The sequence below is a fragment of the Rhinoderma darwinii genome, unplaced genomic scaffold (assembly GCF_050947455.1).
Source record: "Rhinoderma darwinii isolate aRhiDar2 unplaced genomic scaffold, aRhiDar2.hap1 Scaffold_88, whole genome shotgun sequence".
Taxonomy (NCBI): domain Eukaryota; kingdom Metazoa; phylum Chordata; class Amphibia; order Anura; family Rhinodermatidae; genus Rhinoderma; species Rhinoderma darwinii.
Genome location: NW_027464450.1, coordinates 1,254,311 through 1,266,819, shown reverse-complemented (window position 1 = coordinate 1,266,819; position 12,509 = coordinate 1,254,311).

The following is a 12,509-nucleotide window of genomic DNA, read 5'->3' as shown; positions in this document are numbered from 1 at the left end:
GCAATTTCAGGCAATGCAGGAAATGGGGTTTTACCAGCTTGGTTTCCTTGGGACAGAGCTCGGACTCTTCCCTGATACAGGGGTAACCCATCGTCTCAGCAACTAAATAAAAGGGAGGCTTCACGCAACTTCCACTTGTTACATCCATTGCTGCCTCTTTCACAGCAATCATCTGTGGGGAGGTTCCTGCACTGCACCGCCACAGCAATGGGCCCTCTCTGGCTTCAGGGCCTACTCAGCCCTACTGGCACAATAGTTGCTGATTTATGGGTCGCAGCCCTTGCACCTGAACCCATTAGGTGGGAACAGTCGCCTTTTATCAAATTTAAAAACAGCCCCTTTGTGAGTTATTCAATGTTCCGACACTGATTACTTGCCCATACTACACTGTTCTTGCACACTAAAGTAAATATTAAAGACAGTGCCCGAGCCGGTTTTCCCGGTGCCTGCAATAAACAGGGTCAGCCACCATTGTCTGAACAGTGTTACATAGCAGTGAGCTTTACTGACGTGAGCATCTGCACAGCTCAGAACATGTAAGCACGGGTTCTGTGACTAAAACAACACATAAAAATGCTTCCTGGCCACTAGGTGGCAGCATCGCAATAGAAGTGTATATGCTTATAGTGACCGCTCATCTCCGCTCAAAAGAAAAATTAACGGGAGGGCAGGCGGGACAAAATTTTTCAAGCCATAAAATGGCTTCCCTGCTTATCCCACTATATAAACATCCCCTTAACTCCACCCCCAATGCTCACAACCCCCTAGCACAATTCCTGACTCCAACCCACCCACCAACCTATAACCAAAATACCCCTCTAAATGACCCCTTGCATGCCCAGACCCGTCATGACCGCCCTCTGCCCAGCTCTGCTTAGCTCTGGGCTCACATGACGGTACAAGGGCGACAAGGGGCCACACAAACACCCTCCTATCTAATAAATATACAACGAAACAATTAAAATTGGAAGGTGCTTGTCACAGTTTTATTAGATGATTTCTTTCACAGAACCTGAGAATATATTAAAAAAAAGTATAAACATATCATAAACATAATTAACATATTAACATTATGTGGCTAAGTCCTTGACAACCTCCAAAACATAAATTAAGCAATACCCTTAAACCACTAGCCGTGACCATATAAGCTACAGTGGCGTCACCACGAGTATGCTAAAGCACCACACTTCCCCGGGTCCGCCCCTTAGAGAAGCCCAAATCCATAGCTTTAAAATAAAACCAATATATTGTGTCAAAGACAGCAATATACAAAAACATAAATAGCGTTGCCATGGACCCGCCACAGCATGAAAACTTGACTCCTTAAATTTTCATGCGCCGCCACACTTGAAAACCCAACTCCAGGCCTTCTTGGAGGCCAAAATTAAAAACATTCAGGCCCACATCCGTTAAGTGAACCCCATCCTTTCCAATGTACGCGCCCCGATCCTCCAACAGTCGGTGATGAACTACCAACCCACCATTTAGGCGAATAAACTTGGCCACTGTCTTATTGATCTTAACTCTGGTCCTATTCAGCGCCGAGACTGACTGCGCATTGCGCCATTTTACCCGCTGTACAATTTCGGACCAGATAATCAAAAGCCCAGGATGGGTGTCTACAAAACATAAGAAGTCCCTCTTAATGTTCTTAATGAGGTTCCGCATGGGATAACTCCCGATGTAATTACCCCCTACATGAATTATCAAGATGTCAGGTAGACCCCAGGACCTAACCGCATCCTGAAACAAAGGCCTTACCTGATCCCTGGTCAGGCTACAAACTTCGAACCAGTGTACCTCCACCTCATCCGGATCTAAACCCAAATACCTACCATTCGGACGCACACGGGCACTCCTTTCAGCCCAGTAAATATAGGAATGGCCAAGAAGCCAAACCACACATTTGGCAGAACCTGAAAGCAACAGAAAATTAGTCACACAGAAAAAGAATGACATCCCCCCCACACAAAATAAACCCAAGATAAAGAAATCAACATTCCAGCAAATGCAGCCTAACATAGGAATGAAAGCGGCTGGACTCCCAGCGGCCAATCCTCTTAACTGAAGCAGTGTCGAGCCCAAAACGAGAAGCCTCTGTAGCAGCTCCAATCCTAAAAGAACGAGAGCTGTAATCCAACTGGCGTAGCACTGTGATCACCGGGGGGGGGGGGGGAATTGGCGGACAAACTATTAATAGCGCACACGACCACCATGTTATCACAGTGAAAAACCACTGACCGATTGGACAAAAGCTGTCCCCAAATTTCCACCGCAACAAGAATGGGAAAAAACTCCAGAAAACAAAGATTACCCGTCAAACCACACTCCCTCCACTCTAGTGGGCAAGTACCAACAAACCATTTTCCCTGAAAATATGCCCCGAAACCGATAGAAGCGGAAGCATCAGTACACAATTGCATCTCCACATTCGAAATTCCCTCTGCAATCCGTAATGATCTGCCGTTATATTCTACCAAAAAGGAATCCCAAACCCTCAAATCCGCCTTATGCTCCTTGCCAAGGCGAATAAAATGGTGGGGACATCTAACACCAGCAGTTGCTTGTGCTAAGCGCCTACAAAAAACACGGGCCATGGGCATAATTCTACAGGCAAAATTGAGTTTCCCCAATAAAGATTGCAGGAGCCGCAGGGTGATTTTTGTTCTCACCAGAGCTTCCTGCACCGTTGCTCGCAGATGAATAAGTTTTGCCTTGGCAACCTACATTCCATTGCCTGGGAATCAATTTCAATTCCCAAAAAACAGATCGTAGTGGTTGGTCCTTCGGTTTTTTCAAACGCCAACGGAACCCCAAAGTCAACAAAAACATCCATCACTGCCCATAACAATATTGCACACGACGGCCGAGCCGCAGGGCCCACACAAAAGAAGTCATCCAAATAATGAATAACTGATTTAGAGCCGGCTCGTTCATGGACCACCCACTCCAAAAATGTGCTGAAGGCTTCGAAATAGGCACAAGAAATAGAGCACCCCATAGGAAGGCACCTATCAATATAAAAAAGGCCATCAAACGAGCACCCTAGCAAGTGCATGGAATCTGGGTGCACCGGCAAAAGGCAAAATGCAGACTCCACATCCACCTTAGCCATAAGCGCCCCTTGCCCCGCCGTCCTAACCAAACGAACCGCCTCATCAAATGACGTATAGGAAACCCGCGCCAAAGACTCATCAATATCATCATTTACCGAAGAACCCTTCGGATAAGATAATTGATGTATAAGCCGAAATTTGCCCGCCTCCTTCTTGGGGACAACCCCCAGCGGGGAGACACGCAAATTGGAAATAGGAACATCAGAAAAGGGGCCTAACATTCTACCCAACAAAACTTCCTTCCGCAACTTGTCTCGTACCACTTCTGGATGATCCCGCACCGAACGCAGATTATTAGCCATCAAAACACCCACCCCCGCGGAGAACGGAATCCTAAATCCGTCCCCAAAACCTTTCAATAACAGCTGCGCCCTCTCATTGTCGGGGTACCTCTTTAGCCAAGGCGTCATAGCGTTGAGGTTTACTGGACTCACCTCCTTTAGCAGAACCATCCCCTGGCTTCGTCGTGCCTCCTCGTGCCCGCTTAAAACACTTGAAGACGGGGTGGTTACCACCCCCACACCCGGCACATTCGTGTCTATAGACACAATTAGTTCCCCATTTACAGGTGCTCTCGTTGTAGAGTCAGCAGACCCCTTTCTTAAAACTCACCGATGAACCCGCTGATCTAGACCCGCCGGGTGAGGACTGAAAGGGGTTATGCAAACTCGCAACTTCAACATGACCCCCTGACCAGCCCCCTTTGGTGTAGTCATAAGGTGCATCCAAAAGCTTATGTCCTTATTATCCCACCGCAGGGATGACTGAACCGCCATATGCTGACGAAACTGCTCGTCATATTTAAGCCAAGCAGTACCCTCATACGTTCTATAAGCCTCCCAAATGGAATCCAAGTAACAAAATAAACCGGAACAATGTTCTGGGCATTTCTCCCCTATAACGCTAGCCATGATGGAAAAAGCTTGTAGCCAATTCCCAAATGTGCGCGGAATCAGCCTATACCGTCTTCTCTCATCATCCTCCTCCTTACGATGTTCCTTGCCCTTTTCCCACCGTTCCACACTAAATCGCTCCAACGGCAATAAAGTAAAAATATCCAAATTCTCCCTTTTCCAAATCTTTTCACGGAGCTCTGGCTTTAAGTGGGCCCCTAATGGTCCTTCAAAGCAAATGTACATGCTCCCCTTTGCAGTATCTGAAACTGGCAAGGGCTTATTAGCCCCATCTACATTCTCCTTCTGGACCCCGGCATCTAAGGCGTTAAATGACGAAGAGCCTGCCTCAGCACTCGCAGTACTCTCCCTACGAGAACCCCCCTCTAACTGTCCCTGCGCTGACCAAGCTCCAACGGGAGCTGCTAGCTGTGACCCACGAGAAGTATCAACTGAAGCTAACAACTGACGTAACCCATCTAACAAATTTCCCCAAACTCCACTCGTGACTGACAAATCCCCCGTAGAACCGCAACCTACAGGTACTTGCCCCACTAGACTACTCTCATTACTAAAATTACTGTCCACGTGTATGGTGTGTAAACGCTGTGACTCACCAGAAGGCTGCCCGTCGCCAGACACTAACGGGGCCGTCCGTCCTGAGTCCACCGAAGCCGTCTCCTGTCCGAGCATCCTAGGCACCCCGAGTGCCCACCGCAAAGCATCGGCTGCTTCTACACCGGACTCCCGTCCTGACGACACCTGGAACGGCAAATAAACAGACGAAACACCTACCACCTGGCCAACGTCTCCCTCAGGAGGCGCTGGATGATGCAAATTTTGTACATATTCAGCAGTCAGTGCAGACCTACCACTACTGCTGCTATAAAGAAAATGGCCAGGAGGTGGCGCAGGCCTGCCACCACGATGTAATAATTTTCCTGAACAGCAGGTGGCGCCGGCCTACCACCGACACTGCAATGTTCCGAACGGCGACTAGATTGCACCAAATCACCCATGCTAACGGGTGTACTATGCACACTTGCCCCTGACCCAGCAGATGGCGCTCTAGCAGCGCTGAAGGCACTTACCGTGACAGCCGCAGAGTCCTGGCTTGCCTCCGGCCCCACAGAAGAACTCGTGACAGGCTCCCTGAACGAGCCCACCGCACTGGAAAGGAGGGGGTCTGCTCCCGCCTCTGCACCACCGCTTCCCTCAACGTCCATCTCCACGTCGCTCCTCAGGCACATGGACTGTGCTGCGCTGACCCCGACTGGACACCCGGCGAACCGCACCTTGGCCTCTCACTCCAGGCCTCTCCACTGCTGCCGCCGCTCCCGACACCTCCATGGCTCCAGTCCCCGACACCGGAACAACGCCACCGTCGCCAGCCACCGGGGACCAGGTAAGGGGGGAGTCACACTCCTCCGTCTGCGCCGGGGGGCTCAAGCGTTCAAGAGGCCGTGAACGCCGGGCTCTGGGGGGACGCCCCGCCGGTGAGCCTGCTAAAGCCCCTAGCTGCTCCTGGACCCACTCCAGCCCCTTATCAGCTGCCTGCCTGCCTGCCTAACCCTAGCAATTAACTGCTCTAAACCCTCCATAACTCTAGGCCCTAAAACTGACCAGAAAACAGCTACCCTGACACTGGCTGCACACCTCTATTCTTGACAAAAATTTTCAAGACATAACATGGCTTCCCTGCTTATGCCACTATATATACATCCCATTAACTCCACCCCCAATGCTCACAACCCCCTAGCAAAATTCCTGACTCAAACCCACTCACCAACCTATAACCAAAATACCCCTCTAAATGACCCCTTGCAGGTCCAGACCCGTCATGACCGCCCTCTGCCCAGCTCTGCTTAGCTCTGGGCTTACATTATAAGTGGCCTATCGTCTACATAATATGATCGGCGCTGTAATGTAGATTACAGCAGTGTTTTTTATTTAGAAAAACGATCATTTTTGACGGAGTTATGACCTATTTTAGCTTCATGCTAATGAGTTTCTTAATGGACAACTGGGCATGTTTTACTTTTTGACCAAGTGGGCGTTGTGGAGAGAAGTGTATGGCGCTGACCAATCAATGACCAATCAGCGTCATACACTTCTCCCCATTCATTTACACAGCACATAGTGATATAGCTATATCGCTATGTGCAGCCACATAAACACATTATAATGTTACTCAAGTGTCCTGAAAGTGAATATACATTACCTCCAGCCAGGACATCATGTCTATTCACAATCCTGACACTTATGTAGCGTCTCTGTGATATTTACAGCAAGGCTATCTCATTTTAAATGACAGGTTACATCGTACAGGTCTTTACCACTTTGAAATTTTTCTCAGACCCTCTCTCAAAACTAAGCTTCTTGTCTACAATACGCTCTTTGTCCACCATTACGTGATCCACTGAAACCAAATATCACAATTTCTCGTCTGTGGATCTTGTCCCCTATATTGGTGGACAGGTAAATTCCCAGAGGAGCCACACCACAGAATAATAAGCCACAAAAGGTTAATCTGTACAAACCATCTAGTCAGGCGGGGTATTAACCTACTGGCTTTACTGGCAGAGCTTATACTCCACCCTTTGCCACCCAAACAAGCCCAAGTTGTCCTTTATAACAGAGAACAAATCCACATCCGTCAACACATTTGTGCTTGACTACGCAACCAAACATGAATGTGACTCACCACTCACAGGAATCCTGGCATCACCCAAGGGTGCCTCCAAGATTGTTTCAGCAGCTGGACGACCAGTCTCTTGACCGTGGTCAGCTGCAGATCCCAATGATGCAATAGGAGGCAGTCTTTGTCCGTATCCTATGACAACGGGGTTTAGCCATACAGCACAGGAAAGGGGGGGGCATGTTATTTTGTTTCATTTTTGAAGGGTTAACCCGACGGAAACCTCAGACGGAATCCCTCAACGGAACGGCAGCGGTGATGTGAACAGGTCCTTAGTGTCGTCTTTTTCTTTATTTTCTATTTGTACATTATACCTCAGATAAATAATTATGGCCCTAGTGTGTTATACATATAAGTGTCTATAACATGTATCAGGAACATATTATCACACCTTTGATTCTTTACAGATGACGGATCCCAGTGAGAAGAAGGAACGTGACATATAATCCTGTCAGCAGCAAGATAGGAATCACAAGACAGGTAATTAATATTTATATTAATTACTGATAACACTCAGGCAAGATATGAGTTCTAGACCCGCAGAGGTGTGATAGTATCTTCCTGATACATCAGAATATATGTGTTTTTAACATGTATATCTTCTATAGACAATATCTAGTATAACACAACCATATCTCAGGTACAGAGGTAAGGATTATCTCTGTTCTTTACCCGCTGTTTTGTAGTCAGGACTCCCCTTTTATTTTTAATATAATTTTTAATAGCTATTCAGTCTTCGATTAACCCTTTCAGGACAAGGCTAAGTTTCATTTTTATGTTTTTGTTTTTTTCTTCCACGCCTTCCAAAAGTCATAACTCTTTTATTTTTTCATTGACACAGCCATATGAGGGCTTAATTTTTACATTACAAATTGTACCATATCTCAGGTACAGAGGTGAGGAACATGACTATTATTTTACCCTCTGTTCTCTAAAGTCAGAAATCCACCTTTTATTTCCAATAGAATATAATTGTTATGGTCCTTTTGGCCATAGAATTTGGCATGAGGGGAGGCTAGTGAGGGTGAGTAATGTATTTGACCTTGCATTGTTACTGGCAGTATGATGACAAGAAACCCAGGTTTGATGCAGGTTTCTTTTAGTAGGCCGGTAATGTTTGCAAATCGACCAAAAGGAAATACAAAAAACTGTTCTTAGCAGAGAGGCACAGTCACTTAAAATAGTACACAAAATGGCGGCAATTTCAGGCAATGCAGTAAGTGGGTTTTTCCAGCTTGGTTTCCTTGGGACAGAGCTCGGACTCTTCACTGATACAGGGGTAACCCATCGTCTCAGCAACTAAATAACAGGGAGGCTTCACGCAACTTCCACTTGTTACATCCAATGCTGCCTCTTTCACAGCAATCATCTGTGGGGAGGTTCCTGCACTCCACCGCCACAGCAATGGGCCCTCTCTGGCTTCAGGGCCTACTCAGCCCTGCAGGCACAATAGTTGCTTATTTATGGGTCGCAGCCCTTGCACCTGAACCCATTAGGTGGGAACAGTCGCCTATTATCAAATTTAAAAAGAGCCCCTTTGTGAGTTATTCAATGTCCCGACACTGATTACTTGCCCATACTATACTGTTTTTGCACACTAAAGTAAATATTAAAGACAGTGCCCGAGCCTGTTTTCCCGATGCCTGCAATAAACAGGGTCAGCCACCATTGTCTGAACAGTGTTACATAGCAGTGAGCTTTGCTGACGTGAGCATCTGCACAGATCAGAACATGTAAGCACGGGTCCTGTCACTAAAACAACACATAAAAATGCTTCCTGGCCACTAGGTGGCAGCATCGCAATGGAAGTATATATGCATATAGTGACCGCTCATCTCCTCTAGTCCTGGACCTATAAAGGAAATAAAGTGTTAAACATGCATAACACAAAAGCATTGAAAGAGACAGCAAAATCTATCTCTACATTACTCCATACGGCTCCTCTCGTGAATAGGGGAGACTCCCTTCCATACCTTTCATTGCCCCCTTGCCTTATTCGGTGCCATTCCAGGCACCAGGAAAAATAAGCAACTAAAATAACTGAAACAAAAACACAGATTCCTTTCACACAAATTGGGCCTTCTTCCGACAGTCTCTGAAGGCCCTGTTAGACTCAGTTCAGGCCCTCTTCAAAATTACTTGGGCCTCAGGCTCAAAGCTTAGTGGTTACAGTCTCTCACAGGTGAGGCACATACTTAACAATTGCAGTCTCATACTCAAGGTCCCAGGACTCCCTTCTTTGTCTCAGTCTCATGCACAGCCTCTTGTCTTTCTCTTGCTGGGAGACTCCTCTCTACCCGCCTCTTGAACGCTTCCTTGTGGCGCATTACAGCTACTGAAATGCAGCCTTTCCTGGCTCCACAACCTCTTACTGGATCTAGTCATCTTTCTTGAGGGAAAGGTGCACTTGACAAGAGCGTACTCATGACTGCAACTCCGGCACTAGCTTACCCTCCAATAGAGCTCCGACTATACTCTCTGTGAAATACATCATGTAAACCTTCCTGCCGTGCCCTCTGCTCACTCCTTGGGCACTCCATACGACATGCCATCTTTCCTGGGCTGCGACTATCCTCCCAACTATGCCAAAAAGTTTAGGACCGGGTATCAGTTAAGTGCTCGCAGGGTTAGTCATGAAATGATGACAAGAATATCAGGTTTGATGCAAATCCTTTTAGTAGGCTAGAATCTTGGCAAAACTTCCAACAGGGAAAACAATAAACTAATCTCAGCAGAGAGGCACAGTCAATTTAAAAATGTTATTCAAAATGGTGACAATTTCAGGCAATGCAGGCATTGGTGGCTCACCAGTGTAAAGGATTTGCCTGACACAGCTTCTGTGTCGACGCCCGTGGTTAATCAGTCTGCATCTGTGCCTAGCTCTGCTAGAATGACTCGTTCTGCTACCACTCAGGCTGGGAGGCTGAGGAGTGGGAGAACCTATCACAGCCTGGCCAGATGGAGCTAGCTCCCGCCCTTGGTCTTTGTATACCTGCATTTGCTGCTTGTCCTGTGCCTGTGATTCTCTCTGGTTCCTGGCTCTGCTGTTCCTGCTACTTGCAATTGACCTGCTTCATATCGACCCTGGCTTGATTGACTGACTATTCTTCTGCTCTGCTTTTGTTACCACATACTCTCCTGGTTTTACTCGGCTCGTTCACTACTCTGTTGCTCACGGTGTTGCCGTTGGCAACTGTCCCACTTCCCTCTCTTCTGTGTACCCTGTCTTGTGTTGTCTGTCATGCACATATTGAGTGTAGGGAGCGTCGCCCAGTTGTACGCCGTGGCCTGGGAGGGGCCATGCAAGTAGGCAGGGACTGGGTTGCGGGTAGATTAGGGCTCACTTGTACGTCTTCCTATTCTGTCATTACAACCAGCTTGCCTACCTTTGGACGGAGCTTGGGCTCCTCACTGATACAGTACTAACATCCACTTCAAATCAGGGCTTTTCCTCTTTCTTACCCTTCAACATCCCTTATCGCTTTAATGGGGAGGCCCAGGCAACTTCCACCCACTGCCTCAGAAACTCAATCGTATGGAGGCCTCAGGCAACTTCCACCTGTTATATTCAACGCTGTCTCTATCACAGCAATCATCTGCGTGGAGACTCCTGTTTGGGCACTCTAGCTGCTGCCCCAGGATACGATCCAGAAGAAACGACTACTTCTAGAGAGGATTAAGGATGTCGCTGATACAGGATGAGCTGATTCCAAACACTGATTGCCTTGGATGCCCAGCCAATCTCCGGACATAATGACAAACGACGCCTGCATTTCTCATCATAGCACCACCAAGCTGCACCTCCATGCAGCTTGTGTGCACTAAATATTCTACATTATCTGAGCATGCAAAGAGTACAGCGGCCTTTTCAGGGAAGCGCTTACAAAAAAAATGAGCCAAAACCGTGAACCTTTAAAGAGGCTCTGTCACCACATTATAAGTGGCCTATCTTCTACATAATATGATCGGCGCTGTAATGTAGATTACAGCAGTGTTTTTTGTTTAGAAAAACGATAATTTTTGACGGAGTTATGACCTATTTTAGCTTCATGCTAATGAGTTTCTTAATGGACAACTGGGCGTGTTTTACTTTTTGACCAAGTGGGCGTTGTGGAGAGAAGTGTATGACGCTGACCAATCAGTGACCAATCAGCGTCATACACTTCTCCCCATTCATTTACACAGCACATAGCGATATAGCTATATCGCTATGTGCAGCCACATAAACACACTATAACGTTACTCAAGTGTCCTGACAGTGAATTTACATTACCTCCAGCCAGGACGTCATGTCTATTCACAATCCTGACACTTATGTAGCGTCTCTGTAATATTTACAGCAAGGCAAGCGTAATCTCGTTTAAATGACAGGTTACATCGTACAGGTCTTTACCACTTTGAAATTTTTCTCAGACCCTCTCTCAAAACTAAGCTTCTTGTCCACAATACGCTCTTTGTCCACCATTACGTGATACACTGAAACCAAATATCACAAATTCTCGTCTGTGGATCTTGTCCCCTATATTGGTGGACAGGTAAATTCCCAGAGGAGCCACACCACAGAATAATAAGCCACAAAAGGTTAATCTGTACAAACCATCTAGTCAGGTGGGGTATTAACCTACTGGCTTTACTGGCAGAGCTTATACTCCACCCTTTGCCACCCAAACAAGCCCAAGTTGTCCTTTAAAACAGAGAACAAATCCTCATCCGTCAACACATTTGTGCTTGACTATGCAGCCAAACATGAAGGTGACTCACCACTCACAGGAATCCCGGCATCACCCAAGGTGCCTCCAAGATTGTTCCAGCAGCTGGATGACCAGTCTCTTGACCGTGGTCAGCTGCAGATCCCAATGATGCAATAGGAGGCAGTCTTCGTCCATATCCTATGACAACGGTCTTTCCCACCAGCAGCAAGGAGGGGGCAATAAACTCCCTTTGGAGTCTACACCTGTCTCACCACTGATGCTACCGACTGCCCTCCATAGTCTGCCTGCACATTATAATCACAGGACTGCTCCTCCTGTCAGGTCCGTATTTCATACCGAATAACCACCTCGGTAAACTGAAAGCTGAAGGCATGCCTGGAGAGAAGTACACCACACAGATGTTTGGTACAGCTTCCCTCTCTGTCAGGAGGAAGACTGAAAACTTTTTATTCAGAACAAAGAAACACAGAAAGCGACACATGCCTCCTCCCCAGAGATGTGGGAGTGCCCAAGCCCCCACCATTTTCTCAGACTCACTCTTCTTGCATTCCAGGGGGCGGTGTCTTCCATAGGTGTGTCCGACATGAACAAAGAACTTGTTATATATATATCAGTATATTATACAAAGAACTGAAATGTATATACATATGTGTGAGGATAATATTTTTCAAACAGTATACATAGTATTGATCCCTGACAGTCCCCCCTAAAAATATTATTACTCTATCCCTGAGTCTTGCCTAGCAACCTACCACTGACCACTCGAACCAGGCGGGTAGGGGTTTTGGATTTCTTCACCAGCTTGAGACGAGCTACTCCTGATGAGTAACCCCCCTTTGTACCTGGACTTCCAAGGTGTCGGAGTGGTCCTAACTTTCCCTATTCTCCTCTGGATACAGGATGGTTGTCTTGATATAATCTACAAACCGCTGCTGGTTGTAATATATATATATATATATATAATTAATCCGGTCTACATTTTATTAATGGTAACAACTGTCGCACTGTCACTTACTGTCCTAATGGGACTTTTACCCCTGCAGATATAACAGGTCATGGGCAGCACAGTGACCTTCACCTCACACCTCCA